Genomic DNA, 24,965 nt, shown 5'->3' with positions numbered 1-24,965 from the left:
CAGAATGGCTTTCTCACTCTCAGATTCATGATTTTTAGTTTCTTATATCCACAGGACCTCATAGGGAAGCAATGTAGTCCCGGAGATAGAAAGAGAGGAGGGAGCAAGTATTTGTTAATGCTTACTATGTGCCAAGGCACTGTGGTGATCCTCACAATAATCCCGAGAAGTAGATACTATTATTATTCCCATATTATAGTTGAAGAAACTGAGGTAGATAGAAATTATGTGACTTGTCCAGAATCACACAGCTAACAAATATCTGAGATTGGATTTGTTCTCGGGTCTCCATGACACTCTCCACTACGATGCTTAATTTTAAAGTTAAAAAGACCTAAATTCAAATTCTGCCCCTGAAAAATACTGGCTATAAAACGTTGGTCAAGACATTTGACCTTTCAATAATATCCTGGGTAAATAGTAAAGACTCAAAGTTGCAAAGGTGACAATCTTCAATGATAGAAGTTTCCTAATCTTGTAGTTGTATATACCAATGAAATCATAGATCTAGTCTCTGCCTTTCCCCCCACCCCCCAGGAATTTGCTTAGGATTACATCTAGGAAGTGTTAAATGTTTGAAGCCATTTGAATTCAGGTCCTTCTGACACAAGGACTGGTACTCTATTCACTGTGCCATCTAACTGTCCCTGGGTAGTCTTTTTCAAGGATCATATAGAGGTGATTATGTTATAGATAAGGAGAAGAAAGGCAATTCTTAATCCTTAGTTCACGTGTATGACTAGAGGTAGACCACTCGCCATCATTCCTCTCCTCCCCCCTCTCTTTCTTTCTCTCTCTCTCTCTCTCTTTCTCCCTCCCTCCCTCCCTTCCCTTCTCTCTATTTATCTCTCACTTTCTCTTTCTTTGCTTTTAACTCTTCTTTTCTCAGTTTATCTCTCACTTTCTCTTTATTTTTAATTCTTTCTTTTCTGTTATCTCACTCTCATTTTCTCTCTATTTTAAGTCTATCTCTCTCTCCTTTTATCTATATTTATCTTTCTCACTTTCTTTTTATTTTTAACTCTTTTTTCTTTTTCACTTTATCTCCTTATTTTTAACTCTCTCTTTAACTCTTCTTATCTATGTTTATCTCTCACTTTTTCTTTATTTTTAGCTCTTTCCTTTTTCTCTGTTTTCTTTCCTCTCTTGCTTTCTCTTTATTTTAATTCTTATGTTTCACTCTCACTTTCTATTTTAACTCTCTTTATCTTTCTCCTTTTCTCTATGTTTATCTTTCAATTGCTCTTTATCTCTCTCTTATGTTTCTCTCTTCTCTTTATTTTTTTTTTCTCTCTCATTCTCTCTACCTACCTTCCTTTCTCCCTGCCCCTTCTTATAAATTTCATTAAGGCTTTGCTTTAATTTTAGGATGTTCTGGTAATCTTTATTAAACAAAGAGAGAAGATGGTCAGTTGTTTTGTTTTGTTTTTCCCAAGCAGGGTGGGTTTCCTTAGGTTATTTTGTCTTATTTTGTAGATTATATAGTTGGAGGAGTTTGTTCCAAACATTCTACTTTCTACTGATAGGCAGATAAAGAATAAATTTCTACCAAAGGACAGTTTATGAAATGTTGTCAGAGCCGTGAGTCCATTTTAACTTATGTCTTCCTTAAATCACACCATTATAATTTTTTTATATGATCAGAATGAGAGTCATTGGTATTAAGGATCAAAATAAATAGGAGGAAGCTAGTCACTTCCAACACATAAGCATAAACAATACAATGATTATTGAAAGACAGAATAACATATTAGATAGAATGCTGGGACTTGGAGTCAAGAGACCTCACTTCAAATTTTGCTGTAGATGCTTACTAATTGCATGATTATTTGCAAGACTCTTTATACCTGAGGATCTCTGCTCTAAAATAAGGATCATAATACTAAAATTATCTACTAACAGGATTGTTAGAAAATCACTTTGCAAAACATAAGGCATTTTAATATAACTATGGGCTAATATTTAATTGTTAAAACAGTGGTTACTTGGTTAGAGGTATTTGTGGCCCTTCCCCTAAACTTGACCCAGGGACTGTCATGTAACATTAGGTTGTGATGACAAATGAGTTTGAACAAATGTTCTCTTCTCTTATTCGGTCAATTGTCCCCAGAACAAGAGACAATGGGGTAAGTCTCCCTAATATACATATCTTTAAAAAAGAAGCCTGAATAAGACCATTCTTTATGCTAGCATTCAGGTTTCTCAGGGTGCTCATACCAGCTAACATCCATGGTATGTTGAATAGGGTTGTTGTTTGTCCTTCCTTCTTGAAGAGGACCATGACATCAGGGAGGTGATGCCATGACATGCAAGTGAATTGGATTTAAGTGAGAGAGGGCTGTGCAAGGTCACCTGCATCACTTTTCCCTCCAGAGCCATCTGGGTCTAGTGGCAAGATATAGATCAAGATGACTGGAGATGGCCCTCAATGAATAGAGTGCACTGTACTTAAGAGTCAGGAAGGCAGTTCAAATTTTGCTTCAGACACTAGCTCTAAGCTAGCTTAGATCACCTGATCTTTCAAAGTCTCAGTTTCCTTCCTTATAAATTTATTGTCTGTGATAAATATAAAAGTATGTATAGAAAAATTGCACATGTTTAACACATATTGGATTATTTGCTGTCTAAGGAAGGGGATGGGGGGGAAGGGAGGGAGAAAAATTTGGAACACAAGGTTTTACAAGGATGAATGTTGAAAACTATCCTTGCAATTATTTTGAAAACAATCAATTCCCTGTAGTTGCATGAGGGGCAAAGAATTATCAAAAGTAGAAGAAAGGAGAATGCCAGGCTATTGAATCACCTGTTTCTTATGGTTCTAGAATTGCTTCAGGTTCTATAGTAAATTTGGATAACTCTGGTTTCCAACTTTGAGAAAGATGGACAATACTAATTTCATTTCAGGTTACTGAAGAGAAAATAAGACTGGGAAGAAGAAGAGAGGACTGGTAGTCTTAAATATGTCCCTATATCCAGTTCATTTGGATAAATGGATTGCTTTTCTACTTACTATGTGGTTCATTGCGGAACTGGCATTCAGTGGGGAAAGGATCATGCCTTGAATATAAAGCTTGGGGTCCTCCTTTCTCCCCATCAATAAATGGTTTTCTGAAGAATAGCTTTGAATATGTAAAACACATCTGCTATACTAATATTACTTAAGGGAACAAATAGATATAATAGCTCAATAACCCCTCTCTCTGAAGAGAGTAGACTGGTCAAGCTTGTGGCCATAGCCTCTTATAGCCTCTTACTTCTGTCTTGGAGAAGAAAGGGAAGTGGGAAGATAAAAGATTGAGAATGTGTACTCTATCTTGGAGCTACACAATGATACCTTATGCTACATGTGGAGAATATCCATCACTGAATCTATAAATAAATTTGTTAAATTAAAACACTATATATAAATATGAGTCATTAACAGACTATTTAGAAAACCATCAAACTCATTGAAGATATTTTGGAAAGTAATTTGCAGATTAGGAGGTAGGAGATATACTTTTCTTTCATGCTCCCATAGTAGCTGCCATATAAACACATGTGTATATACATGCATATAGATATATATGTTTATGTGTATACAGATATATGTGTATACACATGTGCACATACATATACATCTGTTGTTCCAAAAGGCTTAGTGAATTTTTGTTTTTAATATCAGAAGTATAAATACCACAAACTTACCAAAATTATTTAAAAGTTTAGTTATTTAGATTTTATAATTAGTTTTATTAATTTTAATATTTTATTTTCCCCCATTACACGTGAAATTAACATTTGATTTTTTAAAAATTTTGAGTTCCAAATTCTTTTCCTTCTTTTCTCTCTCTTATTCCCTTCCACGAGACAGTAATTTATCTGATATAAGTTGCATATGTGCAATCATTCAAAACATATTTCTATGTTAGTCATTTTGTGGGAGAAAATATAGACTAAGAAATACATACACATACACACATACACACACACATACACACACATTGAAAAATAGTGTGCTTTGATTTTCATTCAGATTCCATTAGTTCTCTCTCTGGAGACAGATAGCATTTATCATCATGAGTTTTTTGGGATTATTTTGGATCATTGTGTTGCTGAGAATAGCTAAGTCATTCACAGTTGATCACTATGCAATATTGCTTTTACCATGTATAATGTTTTTCTGGTACTGTTAACTTCACCTTTTATCAGTTCATATACATTTTTCTAGAATTTTCTGCTCATCATTTCTTATAGCACAATAGTGCTATATTTCATTAAAGTCATATGACATATGTTATAACTTGTTCTTTCATTTCCCAGTTGATGGACATCCCCTCAATTTTTAATTCTTTGCCTCATTAAAAAAGAGTTGCTATAAATATTTTTGTACAAATAAGTTCTTCCCTCTCCCTTCTTATTTTTCTCTCTTTGAAATATAGAACTGGTAGTGGTATTGCTGGATCAAAGGGTACACAGGGTTCACAATTCACAACTCTACTAACAACTCATTAGTGTCCCAGTTTTCCCCACATCCCCTCCAAAATTTATTATTTTCCTTTTCTGTCATTTTTGCCTATTTGATAAGTGTGGGGTCATAACTCAGAGTTGTTTTAATTTACATTTCTCTAATCACCAGTGGTTTAGAGCATTTTTTCATATAATTATAAATATCTTTGATTTCTTCATCTGAAAACTGCCTATTCACATTTGTCAGTTGGACAATAACTTCTATTTTTACAAATTTGACTCAGTTCTCTATATTTGAGAAATGAGGCTTTTTAAGAGACATTTACTGTAAAAAAGTTTTCCCCAACTTTCTCCTCTTTTTCTAATTTCTAATGGTGGCATTGGTTTTGTTTCTGCAAACACTTTTTAATTTAATGTAATCAAAATCATCCATCTTACATTTCATACTGCTCTCAATTTTTTAGAATCTAAATTCATCTTTTATACATAATTCTGACAGGTAAATTATTTCATGCTCTCCTAATTTGTTTATGCTATCACCCTTTATGCCTAAATTATGTACCCATTTTGACCTTATCTTGGTATATGGTGTAAGATGTTGGTTTATACCTAGTTTCTTCTAGGTATAGCTGTTTTCCAGTTTTTTCTACCAGTTTTGTCAAATAGTTTATGTCTCAAAAGCTTGGTTCTTTAGGTTTATCAAACACTAGTTAACTATAGTTATTGACCACAATATCTTGTGAAGCTAATCTATTTCTGATCCACTACTCTATTTCTTAGCCAATATCAGATGGCTTTGATGAATACAACTTTATAATACAAGTTAAGATCTGGTACAGCTAGGCTACCTTCCTTCACATTAAAAAAAAATAAATTCCCTTATATTTTTTATCTTTGGTTCTTCTAGATGATTTTTTTATTAAATTTTTCTGCCTCTATAAAACATTTTTTTCATGGTTTGATTAATAAGGCATAGAATAAGTAACTTAGGTAGAATTTGTTTTATTATGTTGGCAAGGCCCTCCCATAAGCAAATCATATTTTCCCAAATGTTTTTGCTTTGTAATTGTGTTCTAATTCCAGGGCTTGTTTTGGCAGGCTGATTCTCAAGTATTTTAATATGGTTAACATATTAGAATTTCTCTTTGAATATCTTGTTCTTGGGCTTTGTTGGTAATATCAGAAATACTGATAATTTATATGTGTATAGCTTTTGTTCTTCAACTTTGCTAAATTTGTTAATTATTTCAATGAGTTTTTTTAGTTGATTCTCTAAATATATTATTATATTATCTGTAAAGATTGGTGGGTTTGTTTTCTTATTACCTATTCTAATTCTTTTAATTTCTTTTTATTACTTATTATTATTACTATAGCTATATAGTATAATATTGGATAATAGTGCTAATAATGGGCATCCTTACTTCACCTCCAAGCTTATTGGGAAGACTTCTAGCTTATCCCCACTACAGATAATGTTTGCTGATGATTGTAGGTAGATACTACTTATTTTAAGGAAAGCTCCATTTATTCCTATTCTCTCTAGTGATTTTAGTAGGAATGGTGTTGTATTTTTCCAAAGACCTTTTCTGCATCTAGTGTGATATGATATCTGTTGATTTTGTTATCAAAAATAATCAGTTATGGCTGATAGTTGTCCTAATATTGAACCAGCTATAAATTCCTGGTATAAATCCCATCTGGTATATAGTCCTTGTGATGTTTGCTGTGATCTTCTTCCTAATATTTTATTTAAAATTTTTGCATCAATATTTAGGGTAATTGGTCTATACTTTTCTTTTTCTGTTTTCACTCTTCCTGATTTAGGTATAAGCATCATATTTTTGTTGTAAAAGGAATTTGGTAAGATTCCTTCTTTGCCTATTTTCCTAAATAGTTTATATAGCATTGGGATTAATTATTCTTTAAATGTTTCATAGAATTCACTTGTGAATTCATCTGGCCCTGGGGATTTTTTCTTAGTGAGTTCAGTAATGGCTTGTTCAAGTTTTTTCTAAGATATTAGGTTTCTTATTCTAATTCCTTCTGTTAATCCAGTCAATTTATTTTTATGAATATTGATCCATTTTGTTTAGATTGTCAGATTTGTTGGCGCATAATTGGGCAAAATAGATCCTAATAATTGCTTTTATTTCCTCTTCTTGTGGGAGTGGGAATTCATTCTTTCATTTTTGATCCTGGTAATTTGATTTTCTTCTTTCTTTTTTAAATCAAGTTAACCAATGGTTTATCTATTTTTCCTGATAAAATCAGCTCCTACTCTTATTTATTAGTTTTTTACCTTCAATTTTATTATTCTCTCCTTTGTTTGTTAGGATTTCCAATTTAGTATTCAATTGCTTGTTTTTATTTTGTATTTTTAATCACATGCCTAGTTCATTGATCTGCTCTTTTTCTATTTTATTAATATAAGTGTTTAGAAATATAAAATTTCCCTTAAGTACTGCTTTATCTGCATTCCATAAATTCTGGTATATTGTCTCATTGTAATTTTGTTAATTTGAGTAGCATTTTTTAAAAAATTAACAAAACAGGGCACCCTTTCATTACATATTTCATGTGCTATAGTTTCTATGATGACAATTTCTCAAATCAATAGATCAGTAGAGGAAGTCCTTAAGAAAAAAGCCAAATGTTCTATCTCTATCTGGCTTTGCTCTTGTGGGTCATATCAAAGTTATTGTATAAGCATCAAAACTTCATTCCTTGGATGATCCTACAACTAGGATTATAACTGCAGTTCTTTTAGTCATTGAGCAGCAGCCGATGAAAATCTTTACAAAGGTCAAAATCAGCTAGAGTGATGGATAGCTCAAGACATAAGAATTTTACCATGTTGAATTTTAATAAGAAAGATATCAATATTTTAAAATTTTAAATAATTAACCTTTCAAATGTTGATTTATGGACGTTTGGAGCATTTATTCTGAAATTATTAAAGTTTAAAATTTCACTAAGACTTTTGGGATATTCTCTATATATGTGTGTGACTCATATGTATAATTTTATATATGGTATATTCATACATATTCACATATATGTGTGTACATATATATGTATATATACATATATATATATATACACATTCATGTAGGTATTAAGGTTTATTAAACTTGACCAAGTTAAAAAAAGATGAAATCATAAAAGACAACTAGGCATGGAATAAAAAGACTTGACTTTGAATCCAGTCTATGAAACTTTGGATACAAGTCATATAATATTTCTGGGATACAGTTTCTCCAAGTGTGATAAGAGAAGGTTAGACTATATGATCTTTAAATCCTGTGATCTTAAAAGAGTAACATTTTTTTCAGAGAGCCAAGCTGAAAACTCTAAAAGCAACATAGGCTTAATCTGCTAGCTAATATCTTGGAGCAAATAGTATACTTGTTATGAGTCATGGAGGATAAATTCCTTCATGAAAGGAAATGTAATGAGTATCAGAAGAAGAAAGCTCTGAGGATCAGAGACTCATCTCCAAGTTACAGAGACTTGTTGCCTTCTGCAGGAAGCATTTCTTGAGCTCACTCCTCCCTGTTGCACCCACCAATCATCACTGCCAGGATCTTCTCTCTAAGCTTACATTCTAACAACTCTGTATATTTTCATATTATTTCCTCATACCAGAACAGAAGCTCCTTGAGGCTAAAACACTGTAAAGAATTTTTTTTCTTTTTACCTTCTGTTCATGGCACAGTGCCTGGAACATTGGTTGGGAAGACATATCAGAATGCAGACTAAATTTCAGAAAAGTATAAAATAGTTAAATAACTATCACCTCTCAGTTCCAGATTATTTCTTGTTATTATAAGCACATTTTCACACCCATAATGAAAGTAGCATGTCATAGTCATAGGTATCTCTCGCAGTAACTGTTCTCACTGAAATGCTACTTATTTCCAGATGCTGCAATGTATTTAAACCATGTTGGTCCATTTCCTTCTGTATACTTTTATATTAATTGTCTTATACATCTAGGATACTTTTCTTCCTTACCTCCACCTCTTTTCAGCTAAGAGGCAGCTTAAGATACAATAACTTGGTGTTTGATGAACTCAAAGACCCCATATTTTAGGGCAAGAACTCACAATCAAAAAGAAAATCTTTCAGAAAAATTGGAAAGCAGTTTGGCAGAAACTAAGTATTGGCCAATGTCTCACATCAAACACCAAGATAAATTCCAAGTGGCATATGACTTATACATAAAAAAGTTAAATCACAAACAAATTAGAAGAATAAGAAATTACCTGTCATATCTATAGATGGGGACGAGTTTATGACCTCACAAGAGATACAGAGAGTGACAGGAGGTAAAATGGACAATTCTGATTATATAAATGAAAAGATTTGCCCAAACAAAGCCCAATACAGCTAAAACCATGAGATAAAGGTAGATGGGGGTAAAGTATCTCTGATAAAGGTCTAATTTCTAAGCTATATATGGAACTGATTTAAATTAATAAAAAATAAAAGTTATTCTCTAGTTTTTAAATGGTCAGAATATATGAATAGGCAGTCTTCAGAAGAAGAAATTCAGCAACCATACGGAAAGACTTTTTAAAATCAACAATAAAGAAATGTGATTTAAACAACTCTGCAGTTCCCTCTCACACCCATCAAATAGGCAAAGTTGATAAAAATAGAAAATGTCAAATTCAGGAGAAGTTGTGGAAATGTAGCTATATTAATGTAATGTATAATGGAGCTATGATATTATCCAAACATTTTAGAAAATAGTTTGAAATTATATTCCCAAAGCTATTCAACTGTGTACATTCTTGACTCATTGTTACCATTACTATGTCTATACCCCCAAAGACATCAAAGAAAGAGGTAAAGGATCCATATGTACAAACATGTTGATAATAATGCATTTTTGTGGTGGCAAAGAGTTGGAAACTGAGGAACTGTCCATTATAGAATGGCTGAGCAAATTATAGCATTTTAATTAATATGAGAGACAACTATACTATTAAAAATGGTCTAGGGGATGGTTTCCTAGAATACAAGAAAGATTTTTATGAACTCACACAAAATAAAGTAAGCTGATTCAGGAGAACAATTTGCACAATAACAATATTTCAAAGATAATCCAATTTGAAGGTCTTAAGAATTCTGATCACTATCAAGGACCAAATACAATTATACAGTGCTCATTATGAAACATGTAACCTACTTCCAGAGAGGTGATGGATTCATAGTATAGAATTTGAAACATGGACAATGTTGCAATTTGTTTTTCTTGACTATGTGTGTTTGTAATGGGATTTTGGTTTTCTTGCTTTCTTGGAGGGAAAAGGAGGGGAAGAGAGAGAAGAAAGATTTTTATTTGAATTTTTTTAATTTTAATAGAGTTGCAGCTCAAGCACCAATTTCTGAATGAACCCTTTACTACACACACACACACACACACACACACACACACACACACACACACAGACACACACACACACACACGAAGACACTAACATTTTGGAAAATCAGTAAAATTTAGTTTGGAAAATGAGGTTTGGGCTGTAACTCTTAAAATTTTTTAAAATTCAAATAAAAATCTGTCTTCTTACCCTCCCTCCTCTTTTCCCCCCCAAGAAAACATATATGCATGAACATATATGCATGTGTATATATATATGCATATGTGTGTGTTTGTGTGTATGTATATATGTATATATTCATATATATATATATATTTAATTTATCTTATATAATATTATCCCTCCCATTCAAATATAAATTCATTGTGCTTAGGGATTCTAACATTCTTTGTATTTATGTTCCTATTGTCTAGCACAATAGTGTCTGTGGGAAGTCAATTTTGGAGGTGTTTTCAAAAATAGAAGTACACAATTGTATTGTTGGTAAAGCTATGAATTATTACAACCAATCTGGAAAGAAATTTGAAATTATTCAAATAAAGTAGCCATACCCTTTTATCCAGTTATTGTATTTTTATACATCTATACACACACACACACACACACACACATATGTGTGTATATATGAATCAAGGAAGTCTTTGACAAGAAAGACTCCATGATCAGTTAAATATTTGTAGCAGCCCCTTTTGTGGTAGCAAAGAATAGGATTCAAAATATTCCTTGAGTAGGAATGACTAAGCAAATTTTGGTATGTGAGTATTATGGAATAATAATGTTCTGTGGAAATAAATATGATAAACACACTGAAGCATGAACTACTGCAAAGTAAAGCAAGCAGAAGCAGAAAATCAATACACAATAATTCCAACAATGTTAATGGAAAAAACCACAAAACAAACAAAATTAGTTATCAAATTACCAGGAACAAACTTCATACTAAAAAAGAGACATGAGAAGACATCTCCCCACCACTCTTTTGTAGAAATCAAGGCTCACAAGGGTGTTACATTGTATATAATATTAACTTTTTTCCTTCCCATGTATTTACTAGTTTTGTGGAATTTTTTTCTATTTTTTTTTTAGTTTTATCATCATTATTATTATCTAGCATTTAAATATCATTTAAAGTTTGCAAAGAGATTTTACATATATTAACTCATTTGATCCACATGATAACCCTAGAAGAAAGGGCTGTGGGTTCCATTTTACAGATGAAGAAACTGAAGCAGGCAGAGATTAAGTGACTTACTGATGGTCACCCAGCTAGTGAGTACTCGAAGAAGGATTTGAACTCAGGTCTTTCTGATTCCAAGTTCTGTGCTCTATCTAGTATGACATCTTAATTACATATTATTTTTAGGGCTTTCTGGAAGGGGAAAGCAGAGGAATACAGGGAGGAAATTATATAGAGAATGTAAAAATAAAAGATGTAATTAAAATTTACTTTCTAAAATGTACCTTTCTAAATAAATATATCTTTCCTGTTATCTTTTCCTCTTCTAGTATTGACATAGGCATAACTTCCCATGTTTTTTCCTAAATTATCAGTTTCTAGCTCCAACTTCCCTCATAGTAACCACCAAGTAGCAGAATCCCATTGGCTCATATTTCTATTTTTTTGGATTGGATTTGTGATTTCATGAGTATAGGAAAATTCCTAGTGAAAAAAACTCTTTTTATGGATGCAAATCTGCAATTGTTTTGCAGTTTTAGGGGATTGCCTTGGTCCCTTCAAGGTTAAATTATCATGATACTAGACCCAGAAAGGACCTTGTAGGTCATCTAGTCCAACTTCCTCAAGTCAAGTGACTTGCCTATGTTCACACAGGTCATAAGTATCAATATTTGAACTTTGACTAGGAGCCTGTGCTCTTTCTACTGTATCACACTGCCTCTGGGTAGATTTTCATGAACTGAACCCCAGCTCCATCTCCCTGACCTAGCCTGGAATCATATCTCTGAAACCCCATAAAAGGTTATCCCAGGTGATGAAGTCCTTGCAGCAGATTTCCTCCCTGTAAGGGCATGTGCTTGCACAATAAATACTGCCCTTCGCATAAAGACGGTATGTACTGGAAAGATCTTGTTCTCTTTTTATCCTTATCTCCAAATTCCCTTATACTGTGTGTGTTTTGCTTGTATTCCTGATTTTCTCTGAGGGAGATCTCAGACTTGCATAAGCATTTGACTCACCTCCAAACCCAAGGTTTGTTCCAATGGGCTTGACTTTTCAACCTCTCTACGTCTCCCAGCAAAGATGGACCGTGTTTTTGTACTGTGGAACATGCCAGGAATAGCTTACATACAGTACTTGCGGGAGAGTTCATAAAGAAGAGACCCTCAGATCTAGCCAGACATCTACAAAGGTACCATTAAGATGATGCACGTCTTTTTCCATGGCGCCTTGGGCAAGCCATTGGGCTTCATTATTCATTTTTTTCTGAGGGAGTGTCAGGATGTGTGAGGGAGAGTCACATGTTCCTTTGACCAGTAAACAAAGACTAGGGCATCATTCAAATCTACACGACTCAGGAATACTGAAATACAATCCCCATGTTCTTTTAAAACAAGACAGATCAATGGTGGGGTAGTTGCAGCCCTGTCTAGAGTCATATCCTTTAGGCATCCCTTTGAAGCTGGTGATTCTCTTACATTTTGCTCTTCCGACCCCCTTACATTAAGAAACTGTCAGATTCCCTCCAACTACAAGATCCCCTTCCAATGAACAACAAAATACAAAGCAGGATAAATGACCGATTCAGAGCAGCACCAAATGTGAGACATTACAGAGTTCACTGTAGCAGAAACAAACAAGATTCATAGTCTACAGCTCAGAATTAAGTAGAGTCTTGGGCATAAATAGATCAGAGGATAGAATCCTTCTGAGCTTTCTGCCTCTTTCTCAGCTCCCCTCTCCCCAATTCAAAGAACTCAGGGATGGGGTCCTGGAAGAAGGACAGGGAGACCAAGGCGGGAACAATATCTTCCCCTGGTCCAGGTTTGGAGTCTCAAGACAGCAATCTGGGTTTGAGGACAGGCAGTCCTCAACGGAGAGGAAAAATCTGAAGTATTTTCAAAGCCATGTGTGAAGACTCCTTGGGACATAACTTGAGTTTATATGAATGTGGGTGACTTCACTCCTCTGAGAACTTGATACCTTCTCTCTCTTGAGAAGATCTTTGGAGGCATTAGGTCTATCAGAATTCCAGGTTTTTCTTGGATGGATATTAAAAAAAATACAAAATTGGGACAGTGAGCCCACAATTCTACCACAACTATTAGACCTTGAAGAATTTCATTCTTTCCCTTTTGATAATTTTATCCCTTAACATTAAAGGCACTATCACCAAAACAATGAAACACTTGCAAAAGAAGCCCTGCTAGTTTCTCCTCCATTTTGATCCTTCCCAATTCTCCTTTCCCATTATTTGATAACTCTGAGGCAGCTGCCCTCAGCCTCATCATGTCAGAATGTGCCCAAGAGTAGCAAACTTGAATACATGAATGAGTGTAATCCCATAAGTATGGGATAAAATAATGTTTTCTTAGAGAAGAGGCTTAGATGAAAACTGAATGTAGTCATATTTAAGAGGCAGTAACATAAGGCAAAGGATCCTGGACTTGAAGTCCAGAAGAAATGTACAAATCCTGCATTAGGCATTTACAAGTTGTATAATCCTGAGCAACACCTTGTGCCTCAGTTTCCTCATCTGTTAAATAAGGATGTTGAACTCATTGGCCTCTAAGGTCACTTAAAAACAAAAACAAAAACAAAAACAAACAAACAACAACAACAACAACAACAACAACAACAACAAAACAAGTCAGGTTCCCTGAGACAAAATTGTTTGTCAGAGTTATTATTACTGATCTGGGCTAACTGGAAGGAGTAATCTAAATTAATGAGAAGTCTTAGTTACTGAGTGATTTTTAAAAAAGATCATGTGTTACTCTGAAAGGCATACATTAAAATGGCTTAGCAAAGTGTGAAAGTAGGCAGCTAGCTGGCACAGTTGATAGAGTTCAGTGTCTAGAGTTAGGAATATCTGAGTTCAAATCTAGCTATAGATACTTAGTAGCAGTGTGATCTGGAAAAGTCACTTAATCCTCATTTGTTTCCTCAGTTTCTTCATTTGTAAAATGAATTAGTGAGGGAAATGGCAAACCAATCTAGTATCTTTGCCAAGAAAATCCCAAATAACAATGAAATCAGACACATGACTGCACAGCATCCTTGTATTGCTTCCTTTTATTTTGATATTGCTTACATTTCTCCCCTTATCCTTTCTTTCTCTTCTCCTAGAGAGTCATTAAATATAACCATGACTATTTTTAAATGACAAAAAGAAGAAAAAATCAACAAAAACAATCAATATACTGAAAACATGCATAGTTTTCCACATTGTGGACCTCCCATCTCTATAAAAATAATAGTAGGGGAAGAATGTCTTCTCATATCTTTTCTTTGGAGACAATGCTTGTGCTTTATAATTCTTCAAAATGCATTTTCAATTAATTTGTGATTAATCTATTCGTTTATATTGTTGTAATTATTGTTTATGTTTTTTCTTGATTCTGCTTCCATCACTCCACATCAATCCATATGAGTCTTTCCATTCTTCTATATTTTCAATTACATTTGGCTATTAATAATTATTATTGTTGCTTATTATAATCATTTGTTTAGCAAGGCTATTCTTCATAACAACAGTGCAAAAGTGAACTTCAATCATTCCAAATCCTATACTGGCAATATTGAAATGAGATATTATTGTTTCAGTTTATTTAGTCCAAAATTCTGTTACAATTGAATGTTTAAAGATGCAATTTATCTTCAAGTTATCATGGTGGTCTCTGGGGAAAAACTTTTCAGGGTGTATTTTTATAAATTTTCATTTCTACATATACCATTAAGCACTCAATCTATGACACTCTCTGAAGAATGGAATGAGGAAAGTGTTTTGAAATATATCAGAAACAAGCCTCATATCAAACTTCTATCTGGACATATCTTAATTGAAGGTTAAGGCTGAAATCTAGTGCCTTTCCCTTGTGAGCACTATCATGATGAAACATCTCTTCACTCACTTTTCCTACATGCAATGCTTTCTCTCACCTCTACACCTTCACTCTTGTTGTTCCTGTTACATTTTAAGTTCTCTGAAACATATCCTGAGGATGAGGCAATCTCCCACAATCATCACAGCAATATTTGAATAGTCTTCATCATCATAGACTCAGCCCACCTCAAATAGAAATACTGAGCATAGCTACATTGCATAAGAAACCTGGTCCACAGCTGCCTCTCCACCAGTCAGCACATCAATGAGAACATTTAGTGATATGCCATGTCAAGAGAACTTCCTAGGAAACCCAGATAACATAGCCATGCCTTTCCTAAGCCCTAGAGGTTTATCTGAGTCTGATCCTCACTCACAATGAAATTCACTTAGAAGTATAGACAGAAATCACCGACTGTTTCATGTTATAGAAGAGGAACTTGAGACCCAGAAAAGTTAAATTGTACAAGTTAGCTTGTACATATTGTAACATAATTAGCTAAATGGCAAAGCTAGGATCTGAATGCAAGTCTTCTGATTCCTTTTCACTATATTACAATGCTACTATTCAGTCTCGGGTTTAGGATCTCATTAATGGTAACTAATTCCTATATCGAAGGCTTTTCTAAGCACTTCCTTTTGGACATTTCTACCTTCTTTCTAGTGATGTTTGCTTGATTCACATGCTTTCAGGAGGCAGTTTTGAAATAGTGTTCTCCACTATTTTACCCTGAGTAGCATTCAAAAATAGGATTCCTGTTGATTCTGAATTGCCACAGAATTTAAATTGCACATGGCCTCAGGAAGTGACTTCTCACATCAAGAACATATGCCCAGCACACGGGGAAATTATACAGCAACCAGAGGAAGTCCCTTTCTGCAATCAATCACTCCAATTTCCTCTTCCTATCGGGTCATCTTTATTTTTGCTCAAATCCAATCCTCTTCATCATATCTTCTCCTTTCACCCTTCTGTCCCAATCTAAACTGATTAAGGTTTTTCTTTTCTCCCTTAGGAAATTCATGGAAGAGATGAAGAAATGTCTTGTGGCTTAATTATCTCCTTGCTATCAGTTTCTATCTTTCTTAAATGGCCAGCTAATTATCCTCTCTTGTGGCAGCAGTTATCCACAATATAATTCATCTGATTCTCCAGTTTCCATGGATCTTCTCTAAGTAAAACTCCACAAAAGGATACATCACCTCTCCTTTCAATATTTAAAACATGTAAGTGTATGTAGATATAGACCTAAATATATGTATATATGATCCATATATATATATGTGTGTGTGTGTGTATATATATATATGTGAATATATGTGGATAGGTATAGATATAAATATGCATATTTATATCTATATGTATATAGGATATGCAGATATATACCTATAAGAATATGCATATATGTATATCTGTGTACATATAGTTGCATGCATGCATATGTGTAAATATAGATATATATTACCAGTAAAAAGTAACAAGTAGTGTGTAACCAATCAGTCCAGTTAGTGACAAGACCCATAGTAGCCACAGGCCAAAAAGCATAGTTTGGGTTTATCAAACTCTGGAAGAACAGTACTCCTAGGCATTAAATACTGGAAAAATATCGAATTAGATGTATCTGTGTGACTTTGGGCAATAAACTAGACCTCAGAATAAACTAAATCTGTTTCCTCACCTATAGAATAGAGATTATAATAATATATTCCCTCATTAATTGTGAGAATCGAGCATCATAATAATGGATATTATACACCTCTGAAAAGTCTAAAATGCTATATAAAATTCAGTCCAATTAAAAATATTTTTACATCATCTATTATATGCAACACACTATGTACTAGGAAATCAAGATAAAAAGACAAAAACAAAATAGTCACTGCCTTCAAGAAGCTTGCACTCCACCATTATAAGGAAAAAATTCTATCCTTACTGGCAGCTTATAGTTGGACTCAGAAGAATGACCTACGAAAACTCTAAATTGTATGATTTCTTTCGTCTTTTGCCATCCCAAGGTCAAATCCTCCATTTTGGTTTTTTATTATTTTATTACAACTTTCTTACCATCAGAAGATGTGATGTATTTTTTTCAGTCAAAAATTCTAAAGAATATATATTAAAATTTTTAAGGACTGCAATCCATATGGTGGAGGACATTCGTCCCCTACACACACACACACACACACACACACACACCACACACTATCAGAAGCCTTCATCTTTGAAATGTTTGAGTAAATATTAAATCTCCAGTTTTCCAAATTCCTTCACAACAGCAATCATGTGGAAAAGAGATTGAACTTGGTCAGGTTCGTCTCAGAGGGAAGAACTTCCACCCACTGGTGGAAGCTTCACAGAGACAGATTTAGAATTCATGGAAGAAAACATTTCATAATGATTAGTGCTATCCAAAAGTGAATGGACAGCCCCAAGGTTCTTGCTACCATCAGAACAGTGCATAAGGGGAAACATTGATTACTTTCTGCAGGAATGTTAGGGGTCCCAGAAGTCAGAAAGTTGTTCACATGTGGCATGTGTTGGATATTATAACTAGATCTTAGAATAGAGAGAGGAAAGCAGTGATGGTGCAATCAAAGAGAAACCAGTGAATGCTATTTTGAGAGTAAAGAGTTTTCATTAAGAATCAGAAGAACTTAATATAGATTATATTCTTTGCATTGTATCTCCTTCTCCTCATTAAAAAATGGCATGAAAGGAAAGAAGTATGTGTGTGTGTTCCCATATAGGTTATATCTATTTCCACCCAGACTTACATCTATGCTCCCTAAAGGAAGACAACATCCAGAGATTCCAGAGATCTCTGGAATCTCATCTGCCTCTTTTCAAGAGAAACGTTAATTCCTGTTGGAATGTGGTTGAAGAAAGGGGGACAAGCCTGGCTATTGTGCTCTCTTCAGAGAGTGGAAATAGGACTAGAATTATATCCATTTATCTCCATAAATATCACTAGTGTGTGGGAAATTATTTTTTTAAGATCATGTTACTTTTTTAGTCACTATCCCTTAAAGGAGAAAGTAGCACTGCTTGTACTTAAAAGTTTGGTCCTTTTTGTTCCTTCCCATTCCTGCCCCTCTGCCCCCTAATTGCCACTTAAGCAAAATCATCACAAATAATGAGTAAACTCATTATCCAAACAGATGACAAATAGAAATCAGTGGTTCAACGTATGTTCTCTCTTAAAGAAAGGAGGAAGATGGACTTCCAGAGCCAAGATGGTGGAGTGAAACAGAAACTCACCTGTATTCTCCAAAATTCTCTTCCAAATAACCTCAGAATAATGTCTCAAAATAAGTTTTGGAATATTGAAGATTTTTCCCAGACCAGGAGAGCTTGGAGAGCAAGCAGTTAGATATCCACAGCAGATAGGATACAGAGCCTGAAGTCAGGAAGACTAATCTTTATGAGTTCAGGTATTTACTACCTATGTGACCCTAACAACTCACTTAACCCTGTTTGTCTTGGTTCCTGGTCTGTAAAATGAGATGGAAAAGGAAAGGGGAAACCACTCCAGAAATGACCATGACAATTCCAAATGGTATCATGGAGAGTCAGACATCACTGAAAAATAGTATGGCCAAGGAGGGGAGAGATTTTAAATCCCAAATGAGATATACATATTTCAACATGACTAATGTAGAAATTTTTTTGCTAGATCATCAGTACTTATTGTGAAAACTTTATTTTATTCTTCTTTTTCTTTTTTCTTTTCTTTCCTTTCTTTCCTTTTTCTTTTTTTTCTTTCTCTTTCTTTTTTCTTCCTTCCTTCCTTTCTCTTTTCTTTATTTTTCTTTCTTTCCTTCCTTCCTTCCTTCTTCCTTCCTTCCTTTTTTCCCTTCCTTTCTTCCCTTCCTTCCTTCCTTCCTTCCTTCCTTCCTTCCTTCCTCCTTCCCTTCCTCCATCCCTCCCTTCCTCTCCCTTTCTCTGTCTGTATATCTGTCTCTTGTTCAAATTTTCTTTGACAAAATGACTAATAGGAAAATATGGTTTACATGATTACACATTGTATAACCTATATCCGATTGCTTATTATATTGGGGAGGGGAGAGAAGAAGGAGAAAGGAAGAAAACTAGAAACTCAAAAATGCTTTTTTAAATGTTAAAAATTATTTTTACATTTAATTTCACAAGAATATTATTAGGGAAAAAAAGGAAGAAGTATTTCTCCTCTCCCAAGTTCCCCTGCCAACTCCATTGCTGAGGTTTTAGACATATTGGATAAATCTCTTCTTCTCAACTATAAAATTGGGATGTAAGACTAGAATAGAGCTTCTTGTTCTTGTTCTTCCTTTAAAAGCTTTTTAAAAAACTAAACTTACTTGTACAATCATTTATTTCTCCCTCTCACTAAGCTCCCCTCTTATAAAATAAAATCTCTCACAATAAGTACTGATGATCTAGCAAAACAAATTTCCCCATTAGTCATGTCCAAATAAATATATCTCATTTGAGATTTTAAGTCCTTGTCTTCCTGACAGGAGTAGATGTCATTATTTGTCTTCTATCCTCTGGACTCATGGTTTTGTCATTGTATTTATCAGAGCTCTAAAATATTTCCAAGTTATTTTTTTCTATAATGTTGTAATATATATTGTTCTCCTAGTTCCACTCACTTTACTCTCCCAAGAACTTATTTTCCCAATTTCTTCAAAAACTATCTGTTTTATAATTTCTTATAGAATAATACTATTTCATTCTATTTGTATATGGCAATTTGTTTAGCCATTTCCTAATGAATGCTTACTCTTTTACTTCCCCCTTTTGTGCTACTACAAAAAGAAGCACTATGAATATTTTTGTTCATATGGTTGCTCTTCCTTTATGTTTTATCTCTTTGGATATATAGACCTATGAATGATATCACTGGGTCAAAGGGTAAGTGCAGCTTACAAACTTTTTGGATAGAGTTTGAAATTGTTTTCCAGAATGCCTGGAGCAATTCACATCAATCAATCAATAAACATTTATCCAGCCCAAACTCTGAAAACAAACAAAAAAAAAAAGACAAAAGACAATCCCAATCCTCAAAGAGCTTATGATCTAATGGGAGATAGTACATAAACAAAGAAAGCTATATATAGGATAAGTGGGAAATAATTAAAAGAGGAAAAGTACTGGAATTAATCAGGGTTAAAGAATGCTTCCAGTAGGAGATGGGATTTAATTTGGGATTTAAAAGAAAGCTAGAGAATCAGTAATTGGAACAGAGGTGAAGAGAACTCCAGGTTTGGAGGACAAGTAGAGATAATACCCAGAGTTAAGAGACTTGAGTGTAACTGTATTGAAGAGTATGCAATGAGGAATAAAATGATAGAAGACAGGGAAGTTAGGAGGGGATTATATTATAAAATTGAATGCATTTTTATGTTCCTGGAGTGGTTGTGGGAATAGGGAAAATTTTGAAATGATTAGACCTATGTTTTGGGGGAAAAAACTGTAGTGGTTGAGTGGATTGGAGAAGAAATGGATTGGGGCATATTAATGCCCCAATAATGTATAAGTATGCCTGGTTTTCTCTTTTCATATTTATCATTTCCTTCTGTCATTTTTACCAATATTATAGGTCTGAGGTAGAATTGCTTAAATACCCATTTATTTATTCAATTATTCAGAGTTGTTTAAATATTCATTTATTTAAATATTAAGGATTTGGAACATATTGTTCATATAGCTTGGGTCTCTTCCTTTGAATAGATCAGGACTTCTTAACCTACGATCTGCAAACTTAAATACACACACACATATTTGTTTCAATATAAGTAGTTGTCTTGATAACCCAAAGTATTCATTTTATGCATTTAAAAAAAAATTATTGGAACTGCTAAGTGGTGCAATGGATAGAATATCAGACCTGAAGTCAGGAGGACTTGAGTTCAAATCTAGCCTCAAATATTTGTCCCTACCAGCTGTGTGATCCTGGGCAAGTCATTTAATCTCAATTGCCTTGTCAAAAAAATATTGTTATTATTATTATTATTATTATAGTTAAATAGAAGAATGGTTCATAGGTTTTCTTTGGAGAGAAAGAAATAGCAATTCATTTCTGTGATTTTCTCAAGAAAACTCCAAATGTAATCACCAAGGGTTCCTCCAACACAGGTTATTTTCATTTTTTTTTTGGCATATTTGCCCAACTGAGAGATGTGAGGTGGAACCTTTTCTCTAATTATTAGTTATTTGGAGCATTTTTTCAAATAGTGGCTGATTTTTATTTTTTCCCTTGAAAACAGATATTCATAACCTTTATCTATTGGGGAATAGCTCTTAGTTTTGTGAATTTGAATTAATCTATTGAGGAATAATCCTTAGTTATAAATATGAATCAATTTTAATTTTGTTTTATGAAACCTTTTAAAATTTTACATAATAAAAATTTTCATTTTTAGATAGAAGCTTTTAGGTTTGAAGGTATCAGCACTGTATTTTCATTTAATAGTATATATTTTTTCCTAATTACATTTAAAGATAGTTTCCAACATTCATTTTTGTCATATTTTGAATTTCAAATTTTTCTCATTTCCTTCCTTTCTTTCCCCCTCTCCAATTCAGCAAGCCATCTGATACAAGTTATACATGTACAACTATGTTAAACATTGTTTCATATTAGTCAGAACATTCAGAAAACTCAGAACAAAAGAGAAAAACCACAAGAAAGTTCTTTATTTTCAATAATCTCCACAAGGCATAGTTTTAGCAGTCAGATCATTGGGTCAAAAAGTAGCTACAGTTTTGTTCCTCTTATGGATTGTCTTTCAGGAAGATGATACCAAATCACAATTCTTTGCAAACTAAATTATTAGACTATTCAATCAATCTAGCAAAAATTGTTCTATTTTGGACTGATGCTAGGACAGGGAAGAAGTGCTTTCCTGAATTGGATACTTTCTCTGGATGAGTGAAATGCTCCTTCAGATGATACATCAGAAGTCTTGATTGTCTTGGGTAAACATATCACAAATTGTACATAATTACCATGCTAGGAATCTTTGATGTAAGAACAGCAGGTGGTTATGTTCACCTAGCCTGAATAGGCCCATTGACACTGAACACAAGAAGGAAGATCAGAGCTCAGTCTTTTAGAATATGGCCTGGGTTCACCAGGACAAGTATTTCTAGTATAGGGACCTCAGTCCCTTGACCCAGAGGCCCCACCATCCAAGAAATAGTAAGGCAGTATTGGTACTAATCCTGTTCAAAGGAGTGCTTTCCTGGGTCCAGGAGCTAGATCAGACCATTGAGACAAAAACCTAGATGAAGTCTAAGATCTCTAGGAATTTAATTGTTTGAAGTAGGACCATGCCTTTTGAAGGAACATTTTCCTAGAACAAGTTATTATAGCTGAAGGGGGTGAGAATTCTGAGGGCTGGGATAATAAGAAAAATTTCCCCTGCAGTAGCAACAGGCAGGAAGTAAATATGGATTGGCAAGGTGGACTTTTGGCTACCATTACTCAGGAAGCCTAACTTCTGTCCCATTTGGAAGGGTCTTTGAGCTGTCATCTGTTGTCAGTGGTCCTAATAATGGCCTCAGCCTCTCTCTACCTCTAAGGTTATCTAAGCTACCTATTTAAGTAACCTAGGGAAATCCCAAGCTTCTGTGTCAGGATTTAGGTTGTTTTGTGCAAAGGTGTCAAGACCTTTGAGGTTCGATGATTCTGGCCTTCCTGTTCTACAGATATTTACTGTAAGCTTTCTCCACAGGTTTTGTGGAGTAGTGGAGAGAGATATGGCTTTGGAATCAGGAAGACTTAAGTTTAAAACCCAAGTCTGCCACACATATGGCATATGACACTGGGTAAGTCATTTAATTATTCAGTGCACTAGTCAACCCTCTAAGATATTAATTTGCCAAGGAAGTGACAATTTACATTGGGAAAGGTAATTTCCTCCCCCAGGAGTTTCCTACACCAGTGAAATGGGTCCAAGGTCATTGACTCCTTCTTCTAAGGAGAGGAGAAAGTGAGTAAGCTCCCAATGATCTATGAATGCCCAAAGAGCTTGTAAAGGATAACAATCACAATTAATTGCTCATTAGTCAAATGAGAAAGCAACCCATTAGTACCAAATTGAAAATCTGTCAAATGTCACCTTGGTTGTGGAAGGTCTGACAACCTATCCTTGTAAATATTATTATATATTGAGGAAGGAGAGATTTGATCTATAAACTTCATAGCTGCATCAGATACATGTTCCCTTGATACTAAATGGACTAAGGAAGCAGTGGGGAAACAGAAAGAAAAAAAGTGGGGGATATGGGGAGGAAGTATTAATCAGGAACTTTGTTATTTGTTTCCTTCTAAATCTGGATAGATAACTTTTATTTTGAGCTTCTTAAAAGATGGAGCAATGCTTTGTTAAGGCCTTATTCTTGGTTGATGTTTATATATATATTTTTCATAAGTAAGCCTTCCTGATAAAGATCATTTTAATTTTTGCTAAGTATTTTACATCCCTTACAACCTGGTGAGATAGGCACTACAAATAGTATTCCCATTTTATAGATGAGCAAATTAAGGTTCAGAGAGTTTAAATGACTTGCTTAGGGACACACTGCTAGTATCAGAGGTGGGACTAAAATAGCTTCCTGAAGCTAAATATAGTATACTACTCACGACCAGGAAAAAAAGATAAATCAGGAAAATATATTTTAGTCTTTTTTCATTTGTCCTGACCATCCTATTATGTATTGAGATGAATTCTGTCATATCTTTCCCAAATGCTTTTTACATAGTAAATACTTGATAAATATCTGTTGATATGGCATGAAAATCAGAAGGAAAAAAGTGAATTTGCAAAGGAATTTAGCTTTATAAAGCATGGGACTTATAATGTCTCAAGTTTGAAAGAAAATGAAAAAAAAATGGCCTTTCCATACTTTTGGGGCTCATGGTGCCCCCCAGCTAACCTCCTGAAATACCTATCCTTCCTTACTCTTTCTTAAATCCCTTGTTTTTACTTCCTCTTCTTGTCCTCCACCCACAACCTGGAATGCCCTCCTTCTGTCTCTCTGCCTATTCAAATCCTACCCATTCTCTAAGGCTTAGATGAAGCCTTCTCTGTGAATCCTTCCTGACTGAGTATTCAAGACCCATGATTTTTCCTTCCTGAACCTTTCATGGGACTTCACTTTATAAATTGTATAAATTTATAAATTCCCTTTATTCATTTAGAACTTAAATGCTTTTTTGTTTTTCTTCTCAGATTATTTTTATCTTCTTTCTAAATCCTATTTTTCTTGTGCATCAAGATAGCTGTATAAATATGTATACATATATTGGATTTAACATATTTTAACATATTTAACATGTATTGGACTACTTGCCATCTAGGGGAGGGAGTGGGTAGAAGGAGGGGAAAAGTTGAAACAGAAAATTTTGCAAGGGTCAATGTTGAAAAATTACCCATGCATATGTTCTGTAAATAAAAAGCTATCATAATAATAATATTTTAAAAATAAACTAAATAAAAAAAATTTAAAGAACTTAAATGCTAAATTAGGCAATATCCTATTTAGCTAGAGTTTAGAACAACAATGTTCATATATATAGTAAGATATAAATATTTATTGCGTGACCATAATAAGTACTAAGAATATATGTGAATTAGCACATCAGCTTGTTTCAAGTATACTTCTCTAGAGCTCCAGCCCTCTACAATATTTAGTAACATTTTTGATGGGTCTTTAATCATTGGTGAATCACTGTTATGTCTTGCATTGTTATATAACTTTATACATCCATTTCTCATCCTCCCAACTACAAAAGCCATCTCTTCTCTTGAATGCTCTATGCTGCTCATCTTATTTCTGAGCACAAATAATCAAAATTATTAACTGATTCCCTCCCTACCTAAGTTTCTAGGGATGGCAATCTACTATTATTCACTTTTCCACCCCAACTAATTTTCCTTTACATCTATCTTTGTTATAATAATGATGTAGGATGTCATTGGTTCCAGTGGCTCCCTATTGTATATAAAGTCCAGACCCCTTAATCATCTATTCATGGTTCTCCACAATCTGATGCTTCCTTATTTTTCT

The 24,965-nt window shown here is 34.0% G+C and overlaps 1 long non-coding RNA gene across 1 annotated transcript in view; it reads left to right on the top strand.

Moving 5' to 3' along the window:
• Positions 1-16,103, top strand: part of LOC141559562 (uncharacterized) — a 98,742-nt gene extending 82,639 nt beyond the window's left edge. The window contains exon 3 of the long non-coding RNA XR_012487490.1: positions 15,925-16,103. This is a non-coding gene — a long non-coding RNA (uncharacterized LOC141559562). The remainder of the gene's footprint in view (positions 1-15,924) is intronic.
• The last annotated feature ends 8,862 nt before the right edge of the window (positions 16,104-24,965 follow it).

This window comes from Sminthopsis crassicaudata, chromosome 3 (assembly GCF_048593235.1).
Source record: "Sminthopsis crassicaudata isolate SCR6 chromosome 3, ASM4859323v1, whole genome shotgun sequence".
In the NCBI taxonomy this organism is placed as follows: Eukaryota; Metazoa; Chordata; class Mammalia; order Dasyuromorphia; family Dasyuridae; genus Sminthopsis; species Sminthopsis crassicaudata.
Note: the sequence above shows the minus strand (reverse complement) of the source record. Positions and strands in the feature narration are given on the sequence as shown.